The 18,174-nt window shown below is 40.5% G+C and overlaps 1 long non-coding RNA gene across 4 annotated transcripts; it reads left to right on the forward strand.

Moving 5' to 3' along the window:
• The first annotated feature begins 10,440 nt into the window (after positions 1–10,440).
• On the forward strand, positions 10,441–18,174 carry LOC119733297. Of its 4 annotated transcripts, none has more exons than XR_005271757.1 (9): positions 10,441–10,629; positions 11,143–11,236; positions 11,544–11,640; positions 11,985–12,058; positions 12,550–12,680; positions 13,574–13,839; positions 14,314–14,375; positions 17,604–17,691; positions 17,958–18,174. It is a non-coding gene; the product is annotated as an uncharacterized LOC119733297 (long non-coding RNA). The 4 variants fall into 4 exon arrangements; XR_005271755.1 differs by having other exon boundaries at positions 10,442–10,629; positions 11,981–12,058; XR_005271756.1 differs by having other exon boundaries at positions 10,442–10,629; positions 11,561–11,640; positions 11,981–12,058.

Consider the following 18,174-nt stretch of genomic DNA (forward strand, 5'->3'; position numbering starts at 1 on the left):
GTGTATTCCATCCGGTAAAATGTACCTCTTTGTGTCCAACGGACTCAACGATAGTTTATTTAGCGATACGGTGTAAAGGATGTGTTTTTCCGATCTAATGTGAGTCATGGTTTCATAATGAGATTTCTTGTTTAAGATGCAGTCGTAATAGTGTCGGTGTTTTAATTTCTTAGAGGTGACCGATTTTGTGACACCCTTGGCTTTTTTCAAGTTGATGTCAGCGGTTAAAATCGAGTACATTTTAGGTCTTATACAAACGACTTCTTTGATTATTTTACCTCCAAACTCGTCTTTAAATTTACCGATCACTTTCTTATTGGTTGGATCGTACAAAGGATGATCCGTCGGATAATTCGAAAGGTCGTAGTGTTGCCCGTTTTGCTGCATATCTTTGTATACGTCGTCAGTGTGCACTACGAGTACCAAACTGTCTGTATCTGTGTACATCAACCTGATTTTATCTTTGTACTTGTCTTTCAAATGGTTGTAATAAAAATCGTACATTAGCGTCTTTGAGAGATCCAAGATACTCACTCCGCAATAGATCGGTTTGTTTAACACGGTTTTAGTCTTGTACATTTCGACAAATGACAATTTGCATTCTGAAAATGACGTCGTCGTTTTGTAGCTCGGTTTCTGTATAATTTTTTCGTATTTATCTCGATCGTCATCGTTATTGTCTCTGAGCAGGTAACCGTCAATCCTGTTTCTGACGTTTTCCATCGTCTTACCAAACACGCTGTTATTCATCAGTTTAAAAAAGTCTTTCTCAAAATCAGAGGTCGCGTTTGTTCGGAGTTGCGTGTTTTTGTCTATGTAAGATGCCATCCAAGGCGCTTGTTTAAATTGCAGCACTCGATGTACCTTTTTAAGTTTCAAGCCGAGTTTGAGATACAACTGCAACGTGACGTAGTGCAAAACATATTTTTGTTTAGGATTAAGGGTACACGTTAATTTTTGCACGTTGCTACTAGGTTCGGTATCTAATAACTCGTTTTGATAATCAGACATCCATTCTTTTGGTATGACGATATTTTCTGGCGCTAGGGGATAATCGTTGTGCAGGTCGTGGAGATTGTCCGGGTAATCGAGGTCTACTTCAAAGCAGTAACCGGTGTTTGACGTTTTCCTGAGAGATAATATCTTGGGCTCAGTAAACGTTTTTGTAGACGCCCATTTAAAGTCTTTGTACGGCAGGTATTGACTCATGGCCCAGCCGTACAGATTGTTTGCATCGAGGTAGGTGATGTAACTCGACGGCTCGTTTGGATTATGGTCGGGTAGGTATTTGTTATTGGCTTTGTGGTATCTCATACCACCCACGCTCGAGATACCACCTCTTTTTGCCTTTTCAAAAAATAAATGTTTATCTACGTCTTGCAATAGTTCGAGTTTAATTTCCGAGTGTTTTAACAAGGCATCCCACGACAATCCTGGTGCTGTATAGTAATTAGCCGGATCTAACGCGTAGTTTGTAATGCACGTTTTCCTAAAGTTTTCAAATACGCATGCCAGTAATAACGTATCGGTAGTGACGTACAAATCGTGATATTCCCCCATGTTTTTAACTTTAAACTCGTTCCACGTCAGTTTAGCTCTGTCGTAGTCTTCTCGCGATATATTTTCGTCTTTTAGGCTGCTGTAAAATTGTTCGATGGGGGGTAGGCTGGTCTCTTGAAATCTATCAAACGAGTCCATGTATTCATACGGATAAACTCCTTTTTGTAACAACGAGTCGATGTTTTGACGATTAAAATGTTCTTTGAGTAGTTTAAACGACTCTCTCGGACAAGCTTTAGATAATCTATCCAACGAAGACGCCATAAAATTAAACGAGTCTATAAATCGCATATTTCCGATCGAAAATGAAATATACTTTTCTGAATTTCTAGCGATAACTTGTATTTCCTTTTCATCGTACTCTGAAATACTCTGCATGATCAAGTGAGCGTCGTAATTTTGCAGATTGTGAAAGACGACCGGTATGGGGGTAAAACCTGGTTTAACTTGTAATTTTAGATTGCAGTAGGCGTGCGCGGCACCTCTATATCTACCCGTGACGTGGCAGTGATCTCTCACCTTTCTAAATTTGTTGATTTTCTTTTTGCAGTCGAGACATTTAGACTCGGTAAATCCATTTTTGTTTTCGTACTGATGTTCTTTTATTTGTTTTTCTGTTTTTGGTTTTTTGGGTTTCTGGCACTGACAGTTGCTCGAGTAATTGGGATAAATTGGTTTCTCGCAAATCCAACACGTGTTTGTTTGATCATGATGTTCCTTAGCTCGCTCGTTAAATTTCATGGGTTGGGGTTTTTTAAATATGCAATTTATGTCGCTTTGTATTTTTAACATTTTATGTACAAACGTTGATGCGGCATCTTTACCTCTATAAGTCTCTTGATACGCATTGGTGCCGTCGCATCTAACTACTACCAACGAGTAACCGCTAGCTTTGTGAATGTTTGTCTTTTGCGTGTTGTTTTTATCGTCCGAGTTTTTTTCTAATATTGATTCAAAGTCGGCGTAAACTACAAACGGTGCTTTTTGTTTAAACCTGTAGTTTTTAAATTCTAATATTGGCACATCTTTTTCGTCGACTATCCACTCGTTATTCACATATTTTCGCTTAGCGGTAGGAAATACAATCTTTGACGGATGTGTATCTATACCGTTACAATCGATCATGTGTCTATCTAATTTTACTTGCGTTCTATAATGACACAGGCACCTTCGACAAAAATATTTCTTACTTTTATCTTTTGTAACGTTGTGAATCAATCTCGAAAAGTTATTTATCCAGCAGTAGTGATGCTTGTCGCCCTCAGAAAACAAAAACAGATTGATAGGTCGTGACTCTGGTTTGTAGTTTTTAGACACGTATAACGGATATATTTCCCCCTCATAACCGTATACGTTTATCGTTAAATTATTTTGTCTTTCTATCTTTGGTATCTGGTCGATCGGTGTTGGAAAGTCTACGCCTTTAAATTTGAGTCCGTCGTCTTTGGTGTATACAACAGGTTCTTCTTTATGAATTTTATATTTAGGATCGTTTTTTATGTTATTTTTTACTTTATCCGTATACAACCCAAGAGCAGCTCTCAAACACCATCTCAAACACTCGTCGTCTTTGTTTTTAATGTTAATCATCGCCGTTTTCTGTTTGATACATTTTGGTAGGTCAATATAAGAACTACCTCTCACAGGGTTAAACCTGTTGATGTTGATATACAACGCCATTATCTTTTTTAAAACCCAACCCGATCCTTGATTCGTATACCTTTCATCCTTTCTAAATATCTGGTCGATGTCTTCTTTTAAAACCTGTTTTATTTGACTTTGATTTAAAACGACTCTCTGATCGGTAAAATGTGTAGCTTCGATCGTTTCGATCGTACCATCCGGTTTGGTTTTTTCGTATTTTATTTTGATTGTGAGCTCCATTTTTAAACCTCTCAGCTCTCTCAATTCTGACTTGATTTTATTTACAATTTGATCTTTGTGCGTATCAAAAAACTTGACTAAATCGTCGTTAAAAAGTCTAGGAATCAGTTCCCAGTTTCTAAAGTTGTTTCTAAATCTCCTCGTCGCTCTAAACTCAGCCTCTTGAAAATACTCGGGTTGCCTAGAGTTTTGAATCGCCGAGAGTAAATCTTTTTTCAAAAATCGACCTTTATAACCCGACGGGTTATATTCTAGATCATAATCGTCTACAATCTGTTTGAGCTCATGTAGCTTCTTTTTCCTCAAGTTTCTAAATTGAGCTTCGTATTTTTTTATCCCGTTGATGTAGACTTTACGCGTAAGAGCAACATTTTGATCGTACGGTACATTATATCGCTGGACGTAATCGCGCAGCGTGGCTTTATTCCATCTAGAAAATCCCTTAACAATTGGCTTAATCATATCCATCATTTATATATATCAATATAATTTTTTAAAAATTTTTTAAGAGGTCAGACTTTTATATTTATAAGCAATCAGACTCACCGGCTGGTGAGAGAGATCTTCAAGACGAGAGATATTAGTCCCCGGTTTTGGTTTGGGGCTGAGACTGAGACATTGGGAGGGGCGGGTGGGGGTAAAGTCTGGTACCTGCCCTTCTCCCCATTGGCCCTGTACTACCCCAAGACCTATGGCAAAGTCTGGTATCCGCCCTTCTCCCCTACTTGAGGTGACAATTAATATGTTTGGCAGCAGATAAATTGACGTCCGAGTATGGATCTTTTCCCCTATTTACTGGACTGCCTCCGTAAACATAGGCCACACATCCACATGTACAAAAACGTGTTGACTTTGCCAAATTTTGATTTTCACATTTAGGCTTACTTTGTAGGTTTTTTTTGCTTTAGAAGCATACTCACCCTCTTTATAGGCTAATCAGAAAGTGCTGCCTTTTTCAGATGTATATTTTTCGTGAAATTTCCAGATTCATTTTTACACGTTTGCGTATCAAAATTTCAACATGAAATTTCACAAAAATTAGACATTTGTGTACAATGAATGGCGGTCGATTATCAGGCACAGAGCGCTGTCAACTACTCGTTTTTGCCGGCTGCACTGGCTGTTAGCGCATGACGTCACGCGGAAGCGTAACACCCAATGACTGTTTCATGCACAATCGGTTGCGGTTCCAGTACCAAAGCTGTGATGCGAGTGGTAAACCTCATATTAGTGCATGAAACAGTCATTGGGTGTTACGCTTCCGCGTGACGTCATGCGCCAACAGCCAGCGCAGCCGGCAAAAACGAGTAGTTGACAGCGATCGCTCTCTGTGCCTGTTAATCGACCGCCATTCATTGTACACAATTTTTTTTTGTGCACAAACCAATTGCGGTCCTGGCCATGCCAGCAAGGTTGTCAGGTTAGCGGTTATTCCTCCTGTTTTCACTGCAATTGTAGGCTGAATCTTCATCGTGGATCATTTTTTACTTCAAGGACCTGTGTAATGGTTATTCCAGGCAAGTTTGGGGTGAGTTGCAGTTGCAATTAGCTGATTAGTGTGTAACGGGGACAAAATTGAACATTTTCCAAATTTTTTTGCCTATACTATCGTTTACGAGAAAAACTAGCTCCAGCCCTAATAGACAACCCAATGATAAAACTCAGGGCTGGGTAACTCCAGCTAGTCATTCTCCATGCTCTAGAAATGTATGTCTGATTACCAAGGTATTCTGGGTAGGTGTAGGAAGAGCCTTGCAGCTTACTTGTTTTTTAATCGATGGCCAAATGAACATAGCGCCCTCTGTTAAAATATGAAACATTTTGCATTCACTCAGACCAACAAGAGGGCGCTGTTTTACTTACACGATGAAAATGTTATAGCTGAGGAGTCTTTTTGCACAATGCATTGCAGTACACATCAACGTGATGTCTCACGTTTGGATTTCGATATCTCTGCAAAATTAGAATTAAAAGCTGAATTTTTGGTGATGCAATGCTCACAACAGCAACTTTGCTAAGCAGAAGTTTCAGGGATTATTGAAGAAACTGTAGTGAGTAAGAAGCTTGCAAATTTGATTCACACTGGTTTTATCATGCAGCACAAACTTTTGCATGATATGGATACCTTAAGTTTTGGGACTCTCATACACAGTATTGAGAGTCCCAAATTTTCGGGACTAGCGCCGGCCATGATATTTTGCAGGATAGGCATTGAACATGCGCAATGATATTTTTCGGGATGAGCTATTTTTACGCTCATTAACCCTTACTCTCTGAGGGTAGTTTACTGCATGTCAGTTGGTTATGCCAATGCCCTCCAGCTGCAGTTTTTTGGCAGATAAACTATCTTGACAGTGAAGGCTCCAATTGGCAGGAGTTGGAGGCCCTGGAGGGTGCCTGATACTGACCAGCTGGGGGCACTCACTTTGTTATCAGAGGACTCTCATTGTTCTCTGTGGCATGTATTGGAGTGCCTGTCCAGTTACCCTTGACATGACATGGCAGATATTGGAGGGCCATGCAAAAAACATAGGAGATTTTCTTGAGGCACACATTGGCATGCGTTGGAGGGTCTAGTAGGGTAAGGGTTAAAGTTTGTCACCTCGCCTTTACGTACTTGTTGTAATGAGTCTGCCATTGAAAACTGATATTAAGTTGCACTCTTGTTATTTACAGGTGGTTATCATGACAGTCAGACTCAGAGCCAATGAAGTGGATGCTGTCAAGAATGCTTATGTGAACCACACAAAGCTGATCTTCAACTGAAGGAATGCCCAACTTTCAAAGTCCTTGCCATTCGGTTTGTCATGGTTCAACTCTGTTCATTGAACTAATATGCTCTAGAACAAAGCTCCAGTAAAGTCTATAGGGCCAACCTCTTAGGGCATGGAAATAATCGGCTATCCGATCACCACTTTTTTCAATTAATTTTCTAGCGCCAAAAGTTACCTCTTTTATGGTTATTCCCTCCACTTTCCCTCCTCTACTCTCACCCCCTCCCCTCCTTAATTTCTATTTATCAATCAGTCACTCACTTCATCGAGATTCGAACCTCGGACGCTTGCTTGATACACGAGTCTCTTAACCGCTAGGCCGCGCACGATCGCTGTTGCAATGATCAATCTTTGGACATATTTGAAGTATCCATTGAAATAAAATAAATATTCATGAGAAAATAAATATTCATAATGACGTATTGCACTATCATTGGCCGGCTCATGCGACGTCTCATGCGACGTCATGGTTATCGATGTCATGCGTATAACGTACTGCTGTTCCAGACACTTCAATCAGTTTTAACCGGCTGCTTCAACCTCAGATCTGCACTACATGTGCATGCAAAATGTGCTCCAAAAACACATTTTTACCAATTTGTTTTCACATGTCCACTCTTTCCTGGATTCCTCTTGGTTGAAATCACAAGGTGAGGTGAAAATTTTTATGTTTGGCGGCAGGTAAGTGGTGATTGGTTGGCCGAATTTTCCCAAATAATCTTATGAGTTTCGTAGTTAAACTGAAATCTGAAATGAGTGATTTAAATCCAAATACATTAACAAATGGACTTAATCTTCATGATGTTTAGACCTTGAGCACATAGATGCTTAGAACTAAGTCCAGTTTTAAAATAACTTGAAAATAAGTTGCACAGTAAACCTAACCTAAACATTAGGTCAGTGCTCATAAAAGTAAATTTAAACTTCAAATAAGTTTAACAATTCACTTTTAATGAAATTAATATTTGGTTAGACTTCAGAATATTCAGTGCCTACAACTAAGTTTTCCACTTGATTTAATGAAATTAGAAAGCATCAGCAGAACCGTAAATGTAACAAAACCTAAGGACAAAGCTCATAAAAGTCAAATTTAGCTTTAGATGTGAGGCAGCTCACTTGGGATGGCAATCCAGTTTTGACTACAATGTGGTAGCATTCAAGTATGCCAAAGTCATTTTTGTTTCCACTGTTCTGTGTAAAACTGTGGACCCTTGCAGCATTTGTTAGGCCATTCAATCATCTGCATGCATCCATTGACAGACAGTCATATTAACCACTTGCACTGACGACATAAACCACCTAATTAAACACTAACCAGACCTGTCAAAATGTTGCAAGGACTGGGGAAATATTCCACGCTTCTTGGGAACTTGAGTTCACTTGCGCATTTTCTTCTCAGTTTTTCAAAGCTGTATTGCTAGTAAAAACAGTTCTTGGCATTTGCAAAATTTATTGAAAACAAACAATTCGAGTCAACTTTTACATTTGGCTGAAATAATGAGCACAAGCAAGAAAGGAAATGAAATGCTTTCAACAAATTCTTTCAGAGCATAATCCAAAAAAGGACAATCTTTCAAAAACAATCTTAAAGTTAAAAATGGACAAAAATCAAATGAAATAAATTATATTCTATATGAAAATGATATAAATGATAAATAGCCAAACATGATGTGTTTAATCTAAAAATACAATTTAAATACTACCTTCATAAAAAGAAATGTTTGAAAGGATTAGTTATGGCTGAAAGAATTTTATTTTGAAACTATAATTACAAACAAGGTAGCTCTTGTGTGCCATAACCACATGATTTAAAAATTGAGGTATGACATTTATTCAAGTTGGCCCTTGACATACTTGGGACAATGTTCAGTACGGAGCAGTAAAATGTTAGTCATGATGAAGAAACTCTGAAAATCGCCTCCAATTATAAGTTGCCTCTGGATAACTTTGAACATTAACAGTACAGGCAATACTACTGCACATCTGACCAGTTTGGAACAAAGGATGGACATGACTGTTCTGTTAAGTATTGCAATTCTCCAGTGCGGACTCGGTGCAAACTGCAACATAACTTGATACAATCGTCTTGGAAGCACAACTGAAGAACATGCCTACCTTGAACTCCATGCAATATTGGAAGTTTGTTTGGACACTTGTTTGGAAGGACGATGCTTGTTTGGAAGGACGATGCTTGTTTGGAAGGACGATGCTTGTTTGGAAGGACGATGCTTGTTTGGAAGGACGATGCGTGTTTGGAAGGACGATGCGTGTTTGGAAGGAGGATGCTTGTTTGGAGGGACGATGCGTGTTTGGAAGGACGATGCTTGTTTGGAAGGACCAACTGGAACTTTGAGGAACACTGCCTATTCTGATGTGGGAGACGTGGAATTCTGGTGACTTTCTGCTGTTGGGACAAGTGGAATGATTCTGGTGACTTTCTGGTGACTTTCTGATGTTGGGAGAAGTGGAATTCGCCATCCTCGCTACCTGTGGATGCCTGTATCACTCGGAAACCTCGGAGGTAACCCCCCCCCCCCAAAAAAAATCATTGTCAATTGTCAGACACTTAAAAAGGATTTTGCTGATGCTATAGCAATGCATCATTTAACTGGGTTTGGGTTTGTTTCACAAATTGACACATTTGTTATGGGGCATGACACTATAGGTCATTCTAAAAACAGATTGGTTAAATAACCAATGTTGGTTAAAATGTATCCAACCAACCCGATTAGGTCCACACATATTAAAAAATTGTTGGTTAATTCAACCAATGATTGGTTATGTTACCAATCTGTTTTTAGAGTGTAAAAATGGCAGATATAATGAATCTGGTATTTAATAATTTCAGATTTTCATTATTTGACCAAAGGCAATTCAAGGAAAATACTTCAAATTAAATGAACATTAATTTATTTGCATGGATTTTCTGCAGACGTGAACATGCACAAGAGACCCCCTGATTGTGAAAGTGTACAGTTTACAAGTGGAGTCGTTCTGTAGATTGCTCGGAATCGTCGGCATAGGGGGACAAGTTTGCATGTTAACTGAGGTCGGGTAACCATTTTTTTTGCAGGGCCACATGCATTTGTCCCCCCCCCCCCCTGGATTGTGACAGTTTGCAAGTGGAGTCGTTCGTTGGATTGTTCGGAATCATCGGCGTAGGGGGAACAAGGTTGCATGTTAACTGAGGTGAGGTAACCATTTCCTTTGCAGCTCAAGGCCACATGCACTTGTTCCCCCGGATTGTGACAGTGGAGTCGTTCGTTTTGTTCAGAGTAAGTCAAACCATGATTCTTGTATTTTTCATGTGCAAGCAAATTTGAATCTATCCTGATTCTATAAGTCGAAGCAACTGCTAATTATTATATTATGTTAACCAATTTGCACAGCAGTTTTGAGCAATTCTGTAATAAAATTTCTCTCAGGAAAAAAACGTTAAATTTGCTTGTACATATATATGTAACTTGAACCATCCTGGAAAAATTTCAGTGAAAACAAAGTTTTAGAAATAAGCACAAAAGTCAATTTGTTTGTCAGGATTTTGTTGAAATAAAGGAAAATTGGGAGAAAAACATTCCCAACAGCCCAAATTCTTTTTAATTTTTTTTGTTTTTTTTTGTTAAGATTACATTTTGATTATGTTTTACTTAAACAATAAGAATGTCCAGGGTGGTTGAAATATGTGTTTGTTATGTACTGGTTGGTGGTGGGTGTGTGCTTGTTATTGTGTGGGGTGTAGGTGGTGGCTTGTGTGGGGTGTAGGTGGTGATTTCTCCACAGGTCATCGGAGTTGGACTGGTGCCCCGTTTGCGGTGCGGGGTAAACCCAGTTAATCGGAGTTGGACTGGTTCTTCAGTTGAGGTGCGGGGTAAACCCAGTTAATCGGAGTTGGACTGGTTCTTCGGTTGAGGTGCGGGGTAAACCCAGTTAATCGGGGTTGGACTGGTGCCTCGGTTGGTGCGAGGCAAACCCAGTTTCAAGGGACGGGTTGCGTCCGCGGGAATGCTCCGGCATCCACGTGGGGCGTGGGTCCTACGCAGCGGCCTGGAAACCCTAGGATGCCGTGCCATAAAGGAGCAGGTAGTGCGTCCCTCTTTATAGGGGCGTGGCCCTGTATTCACAGCCGACAAACGCTGCTACTTCCTCAGAACGCATGAACCTGTAATGGGGGATGAACTGAGGGGGGCACGCATATAGGTTAGGGTACTCTCCTGGTCCTTCGGGGTTGGGGGGGCGTACCGGACAGTCGGCAACTGTGCATGGCCCTCCGGGGCCGGCCTTTTGCCCAGCAATGGACCTGACGATACTGAAAGCGTGTTTGGGGCTGGTATCCTGGGACCTTCACGTGGTGGCCCTGTTTAAACCAATCTTACCAGGATGTGCTTCCAGAAGGGTTACATCTAAAAACAAGGTAAGATTTTAAGAAGGAATGACTTTTTGAAGAAATTTGAAATTTAATTAGCAACTTTTGAAAAATAAATTCTCAACAAACATCATAATTATTGCCGATCAGTCAAAATGGACTTCAATTTTAGACCCCAAAGAGCATTCCATTTGTTTCTTGGATTATTATTTTTTTCCATCAAGTAAACCAAAGCATTCCGTTGGAGAAAGATTTTAAAACCTTTTCTTACAATGGTAAACAATCTTCAGAGTGGGTCAACAAAGGCCTTTTTCTTTTAATTGAAATTGATTCCACCTCAAAATTTCAATCCAGTTTTAACTCGGCATTCTGATTCTATAGCTTAAAAATTCTGGGCGCGCTAAATAAAGAGAACAAATAAGTAAAACAACACAAATAAAATTGTTTTTGTGTTTATAATTGGAAATACAAAATTTGTGGACAAGATTTGTGTGCAAAATATACTTTGAAAACTTGACCATTGGAATGATTACTTTGTTTTGTTTTTGATAACACAGCAAGGTACAAGCTACCACGGATGAGAAGCTTACTGAAGAGAAGAGGGAAAGTAGCGATGAACCAACGACTTCAGGGGAATCCGATCATCCAATCCAAGGTGAGCATCTGATTGCAACTGATCCATTATAGACAGCAAAAGGAATGGAGAAACATCTTCAAAACGGCTGAAATTACGATTGGACATTTGTCTGTGAACAAATCAAATTCTGTACTTTGAAGTGCATTCTAAATTAATGGCTTTTGATGCTCTGCATGAGACGATTTAAAATATATTTTGTCGGGTCAGTTTGATTCAAAATGCATCAGTAAATTAAACAGTTTCAAAACTGCACACTTTCCAGTTTAATTGATTAATTTAAAGAAGAAATTCCACAATTTGCCGCTGGATAATGTTGTTTTGCAAGTTATTTTGTTATTGCAGTTTAACCCTCCCCCTCCCCACTGGAGATGAGAGGCTGTAGAGGAATTTGTTGTGTTGACAATGAATCATTCTAATCAAAGGTGAGCAAAACATCTGATTGAAGATGATCAATTCAAGACAGCAAAGGGAACGGATAAACCTAAGAAAAGGCTGAAATTATGATTGCACATTTGCCAATTCAGAGGTCCTTGTCAGAGCAAAAAATACATGCTCAAGTCAGATTGTGTATTTTTGATATGCTTGTCAATTCGACATGATTGCTGGCTCGAAATTGGTTTTCGCAGTGCATTTTGGCAAATTTATTTCAATTTCACAGTTTGTCAAGAATTATGCTTTCTAATCATTCTCAGCCCTGATCATTTATTTCCTTCAGATATCAAACATTAATTTCTTGTTTTTCTTTCCTTCCTTTCCTGATAGTCAGTATGGGCTCTGAGAAACACGCAGGAGACAAGATCTGCCGCAGTCATTGTTAGCAAGAACTACCAGTTTAATAAGGTCTCTGATTTTGCACTTGTGCTTGGAAATCAAGGAGCAATTGTAGTTGACTTCCAAGGTAGAGAGTAGACTCCTGCTGTTGACACAAAGATTTACACATGTGTATTTGAAGGACAGTTTTGCAAGTTGTAAACATATTTTTCAAACTACGAATGGTTCGCTAATTGTGCATATGCCCTGAAAGTGCCCACTGGTTCCACCTCAGAAATTGCTTTCAAATGTGGTCATCCGATTATAGTCTCCATAATCTCTTGAGATCAATTCAAGTCTGCATGTCCTCTTGATAGTTACTACAACATTGATGTCTTATTTTTGATGAATGCAAAATCTTCTTTGTAGTTGAGATGTTCTCAAATTCTGAAATTGTCTGATGATCCACTATGTGCCCTGTCTGGTAAACACTATTCTAAGACCCCACTGTTCTCAATCCAATTCAAGTTGACTTGACTCTGATATGCCTTTTTGTTTCTATCTCGCATCTTCCTCTGCAGGTGGACCACACAGACAGTACGATAGCCTTGCAGAGGAGAGCGTTTCTCATGAGTGGATTTACAACTGACTGACCAATCAACCTTCATTGGAACTTTTTGAAGTAGTGGTGGTGGGAAAGCTAGGTTTTCAGGTTTGAAATGGAATGTTTTTCTAGGTTATGACTGGTTAAATATTTGGTATTTTGTAAATATTTTAATTTTTTTAACTGTATGCAAACACATAAAATTGTGACATTTTCTCCAAGATGTTTGATACTTGTGTAATGGCAAAAAATGGCTCGCTAAGAAAAAATCCTGGTTGAAATTATTATGTCACGATATATTTTTAGAAACTGGGAGAAAGAAGAAAAGGAATCAAGGAAACCAAATATACTTCTCAAATTTTGAATTTAGTCTGATAAAAAAGAAGATCTTTCACACAAAAACAATTTGTATCCTTAAATAAAAAAAATCTTCCTAAATACATGAAAGCAATCTCAATCTGGATCAAACAACGAATTAAAAAGTTAAAATGAATTTGCCAAAGAGAAAAATAAAACTTTCAAGGATAAAAATAATAAACAATTGGATACAATTTTTGGAGAATATTGAGAAAAACTAAGGTTTAGATAAATGGACAGCAAGAAAAAAGTAAAAAGCCACACGGCATTATTGGAAAATGACTGTAAAAAGCACAGCAATGATCTACAAACCAATGACTCCACAAGCAGACAAACCCAAGCAGGAAACAACTCCAGTTAGGAGCAACTTATAATGAAATACTGTGAACTATAAACTGCTGGTCTGCTGGCTACAACTAAAGTGTGGCTTGTAGGGCTGTCCATTTTCAAATAATTAAGTATTCGATTATTTCAAAACTGCACTTAACCGAATGTTTGAATATTAGAAACTTGCCGATCAAGTGTGACACACGCAAGCTGCAGCTGCCTTCCTAGCTGGTCAACAATTGCATATAAAGCATGCTGGTTACAAATGACATGCGTTGATGGTATTGTCTCCTTTTCTTTGTCTGTGGCATCCATAGGGAGGTTGCTGACAGCCAGGTGATGACCAGCATCTTTCACCAGTAGTCTCCTGGTCTTCCACTGCATCTCAAATTTCTTGCCACCACAGACGGATGTTTCAGTGAAGTAGTTTTGCTCCAACCTCTCTGCCATCTGCCATGCGATGGGCGCTAGAGCACATCCCGTTGAGGAAGTCGGTAGCTAGGGGTGGAGGAGCACAGTTCAAGTTAACAACGCTGATGTTTGATGGTAGCTACTAGAGATCCTGGATGCTGACTCTGCCTTGGTAGGTGATGTTGAATACGGTAGAAATCACTAGGGAAAAGTTCTATATGAACAGCATGTGAAGTGACAGTCTCTAAAAAGAGAAGTGGTTCTGAAGATTTGAAGATTTAGTCCGTGATCTGTGACTGTCATCAGGAGAATGCCTGAACCTAAAGACAGGTGGTCATTTAACAGGTGTGGGACAGATCCAGTGTGGATCAATAAAACATGATGCGATAATACAGCCAGCTTAGGGTTGAATTATATTAGGAATAAATGACCCACAAGTCTTGGAACTATTGATAATCAATAACATGTGGAAATCACCCTGTAATACCTTTTGATCAGCACAAACCAGAAGAGCGATCACGCAGCAAATTGGAAAAAAAATTCACTGTTGCGTGACTGCTGCACAGATCGATGCGTGCCGGTTTTTGTACGGTCCCTACATACCTTGATGTTTAATTTCAATTTTGCTTTTTATTTTCAATTCAAGGTTTTCACAATGCCTGGACCTCAAAGTGCTGAAATGCCCTGAAACTGCACATCAAACATCAGGTAGGTCAACACCATTGTCACAAACTCACAGCCACGTGCTGTGTTGTGTCAATTCCTGAAAAACTACATAGTCAATAATTTCGGTTTCATGAGCGCACTTCGTACACTGACGCGTAATACAATAATTTTGGTTTTCACTAACTGAAGTGCAACCATGTACATGTAGCAGAAATACAATTAGGACAAAAATGCTTTGAAAGGTTTGACATGAATTTACTCCATCCGTATATTTTTGGGCTTAAACAAAAATTTATTTAAAAACCATTTTACTTGTGAAATTAAAATACACTCGCGTGCTGGGCACTCACGCACAACTGAATGTCGATTCATGGTGTCTGTGACAACATTTTTGTAAGATATGGAGGTTCAATGTTTTCAGAGCTTAATTACTAGTAAATTAACAGAATAAAATCAATGGTTGATTTTTACATCCCTGCCTGCATCAGTGATCAATTGCATAAACTTTATTCAAAGTGGTTGTTACATCAACTATTTACTTGAAATGGATCAGTAGAGGTTTTACGCACCATTTTTGGATCAGATCCTTGCTTGAACATTGTAGTAACCAAGTTCTTGTTAGTGCACCTTCTTCAGACAGCTCTGTGAACAAGTTCACTCATTATGTAACTTTCCATTCTGTGCATGTGTGCAATTATCTTGTTTGTTTACAATTTCACTTGCTTCATAAAGTCAGGTATTTGTTCCGGATAATAAAACTAAAAACTCAGTGTATACTCAGTGACTTGCAACCAACCCAGTTACTGGAGATCGCTTGAAGTAGATTGCATGCAAGTTGTTTCTTCAGTCAAAATGTCCTACTGGTGATAGCATCAAAATTGAACAGTTGGCTGAACTTGCAGACAGAATAATGGATGTTGCTGCTCCACAGCAGCCAGCCAAGGTCAACTCAGTCACATCTACATGCACCCCTGCATCACTGACAGAAGTGCAACTTCTTCACACAGAAAAGCCAGCTGTCACTGCAAATACAAACATTGTCTGCAGGACGTCATCGTTCTTGCAGTCATTCAAGCAATTGACCACGCTCCCTGTGATGCTAAAACATCCGAGGGTCTTGGACCTGGATGACAGAAACAACTCTGGAGACAAGCTGCTGGAGAAGAATCACTACATGGCCAATCTCCAACACTCTGCGAAGGAACACTCATCAGATGCCCCTTTGGGCAGCAGTAAGGTGGATAAGGGGAGGATTCTGGCTCTGGCCCAACACTCTGTGGATGCATGCTTGAGAACCCCTCAGGGTAACCGTATCACAGATGAGGGTTCGGGGAAGTGACCGGGAAAGTGCCCGGGAAAGTGCCCAACACTCCGTGTAGGAATGCTCAGGAACCCAAGGGCGACCATAACATGGACAAGGGCCAGGCCAACGCCTGTACGTGGTACTGGAGATCATTCCCACAGCTTTTGAACCCCATCGTTACAGGCACGGGTCCATTTCAAATCCACAGCCTTCAAGATCTTCAGACAATGAGACCAATCTTTTCCTATCCTGTCACTGGAATTGTGTCATGTGTCGGGAGAGCTACACTTGCAGCAGACGCTGACACAACACCAGCAGTACATTCTCTAGTTTCCTTTCACCTTGTACGTTTATCAGTGGGAGTTTGACTCAGACAGGCTAGCTGTTTCCAACCACTACCAAACTCACAAGTGCAGTGGGTCCGTTTCACCGATTGTCCGAGCTCTCCTGCGGCCTCATGACACACCTTCCAAGCCTGTGGATATAACGCTCCCAGCCCATGGCTTGGTTGGTCAATTAATAACGAGTGTACTGACATCAGCCTAACACTCTGTCTCCCAGGAGCACGAATCAGGGACTTCCCAGCCGGGACTGGGATCAAGTGAGATCTGGCCATATCCCAACACTCCACGGATGAATGCTGGAGTTCCCTGCGGGGTTCTTCTAGCGTGGATGAGAGAGTTGTTCTGGTGCTCCAACACTCTGTTTGGGGCCCTTTGGTGTTTCATAACACAGATGAGGGTCTGTACATGTATGTGCTGGGGGAGCAGCCGAATCCATGTGACTGATGTGCGGCGCTGGAATTCCATCACAGCTAGGTGAGGGAGCAGGCCGGGTTGCTTTTGGACATGGCCAGCAAGCTGCGGCTTACCTTCGGACCAATGAAGTGTGTCACTCTGTCCCTGGAGTGTCGCAGAGGTCGGTGAGTGCTTCCCTCAGACTACAAAGTGCAAGGCAGCGATATTCCAGCACTGACTGAGGAATTATATCGTTACTGTCACGTCCGTATCGGGTCGTAGAAGTAACAAGAACCTTGAGGCAGTGGTGGCCAAGATGACAGAAGATCTGGGCAAGGTGGAATCCTCTCTCCTGGCCCCCTGGCAAACGCTGGACGCACTACAAACTGCCATTGAATAGTGCACCTTGTATGTGTTGCTTGCCAGCAATTGCCAGAAGAAAAGTCTAAAGTGGCTTTGGGATGAGGTGGTGAGGTTGGTGCGGAAAGTTTGCATCCTTCCGACGAGGACCGCCACCTATGACATCTTTGCAGACAGAATGGTGAGCGGTCTGGGTCTGACGGATCCCATCCAGGATGCTGCAGTCAAACAGTCACGCAAGCTGTATGAATTTCCTCTTCACCTGGCAATACCGGTTGCAGTGTCTCCACCATGCAGCTGACTTCTGTCGTCTGCCGCACCATTCAGTTCATGAGCGAGTCTAGGGAGGGGGACCTGGCCAACTTCAGCTTGAGCGGGCAGATCTGTACCCTCTGGTCCCAGGCTATTATGGTGGTTGGCCTTTTGCGTATCTCTTGCAGTGGCTGCTGTTAGCTCAGTAGTCGCACGTACGAACAAGGGGAAGGAGATACTCTCCAAGACCATTACCACGGTTCTGCAGGCCGCCGCCCGAGAGTTTTACTCTGGTAAATTTCTCTTGTTGACAACCGACCGCAGCTGGTAATTTGAATCAGCCCTCTTTGGCATCCTCACTTACTTAGCAGCAAACATGTACACACCACTACCTGTCATTCAGAGCATGGTCCAACGATTACAATGCCAACTCAAGCTCTGTGATGAACACTCAAATTGCTCTGTAACTTTCCATTCTGTGTGCTCACGTGTATGAAATGTGTATCGTTTTGCTTGCATCTAAAAGTCAATTATTTGTTTTGGATAATAATAACCCATGTCTACAGCCTCGCAAGTAATTTACTCTATCAAGTAATCTATATTTCATTTTTTGCACAGTCTTTGATTAGACAGGACCTGAGTAACCTGAGTAAGTCCTCAGACGCCTGTTATCAGAACCACAAGAAGAGGAATGCATGTGTTTCAGGTAAGCTAAGAACTTGTTCAATATACTTGAGTACTTGCTTTTGCAACAATGTTTATGTGAATTATGGGTTGATGAAAAATTCATGCTAAAATATTGCTGTAGATGTGAACGCAAAGGAAGCTAAAATTTTAAATTCTATCTTGAAAACACCTCCCTACATATAGTTGTTCTCCCAAATTAGTGGAGTCTCAAAAGCTACAAAAGCCTGCAAAAAAGTACGTTATTTATATTCAATTTCCTTTTATTTTTTTCAACTTGAATTTCAGGTTTTCCTGCTCTTACCAAGAAGACGTTGCTCTTGATGCTGGAATGCCCTGAAACTGCCCCACTTTGTGATGACATCAAACATCAGAGAAACTACATCCAAGGTGCCTTGGGCCTATTTAGAATGTACTAGGCTGTTAAATGAGAAAAAAAGGTTATATGGGCAATTCCATGCTGGTGGAGACACAAGACCAAACAATTATTTTACGGTTTGCTCAA

Source organism: Patiria miniata, unplaced genomic scaffold (genome assembly GCF_015706575.1).
Source record: "Patiria miniata isolate m_02_andy unplaced genomic scaffold, ASM1570657v1 HiC_scaffold_25, whole genome shotgun sequence".
Taxonomy (NCBI): domain Eukaryota; kingdom Metazoa; phylum Echinodermata; class Asteroidea; order Valvatida; family Asterinidae; genus Patiria; species Patiria miniata.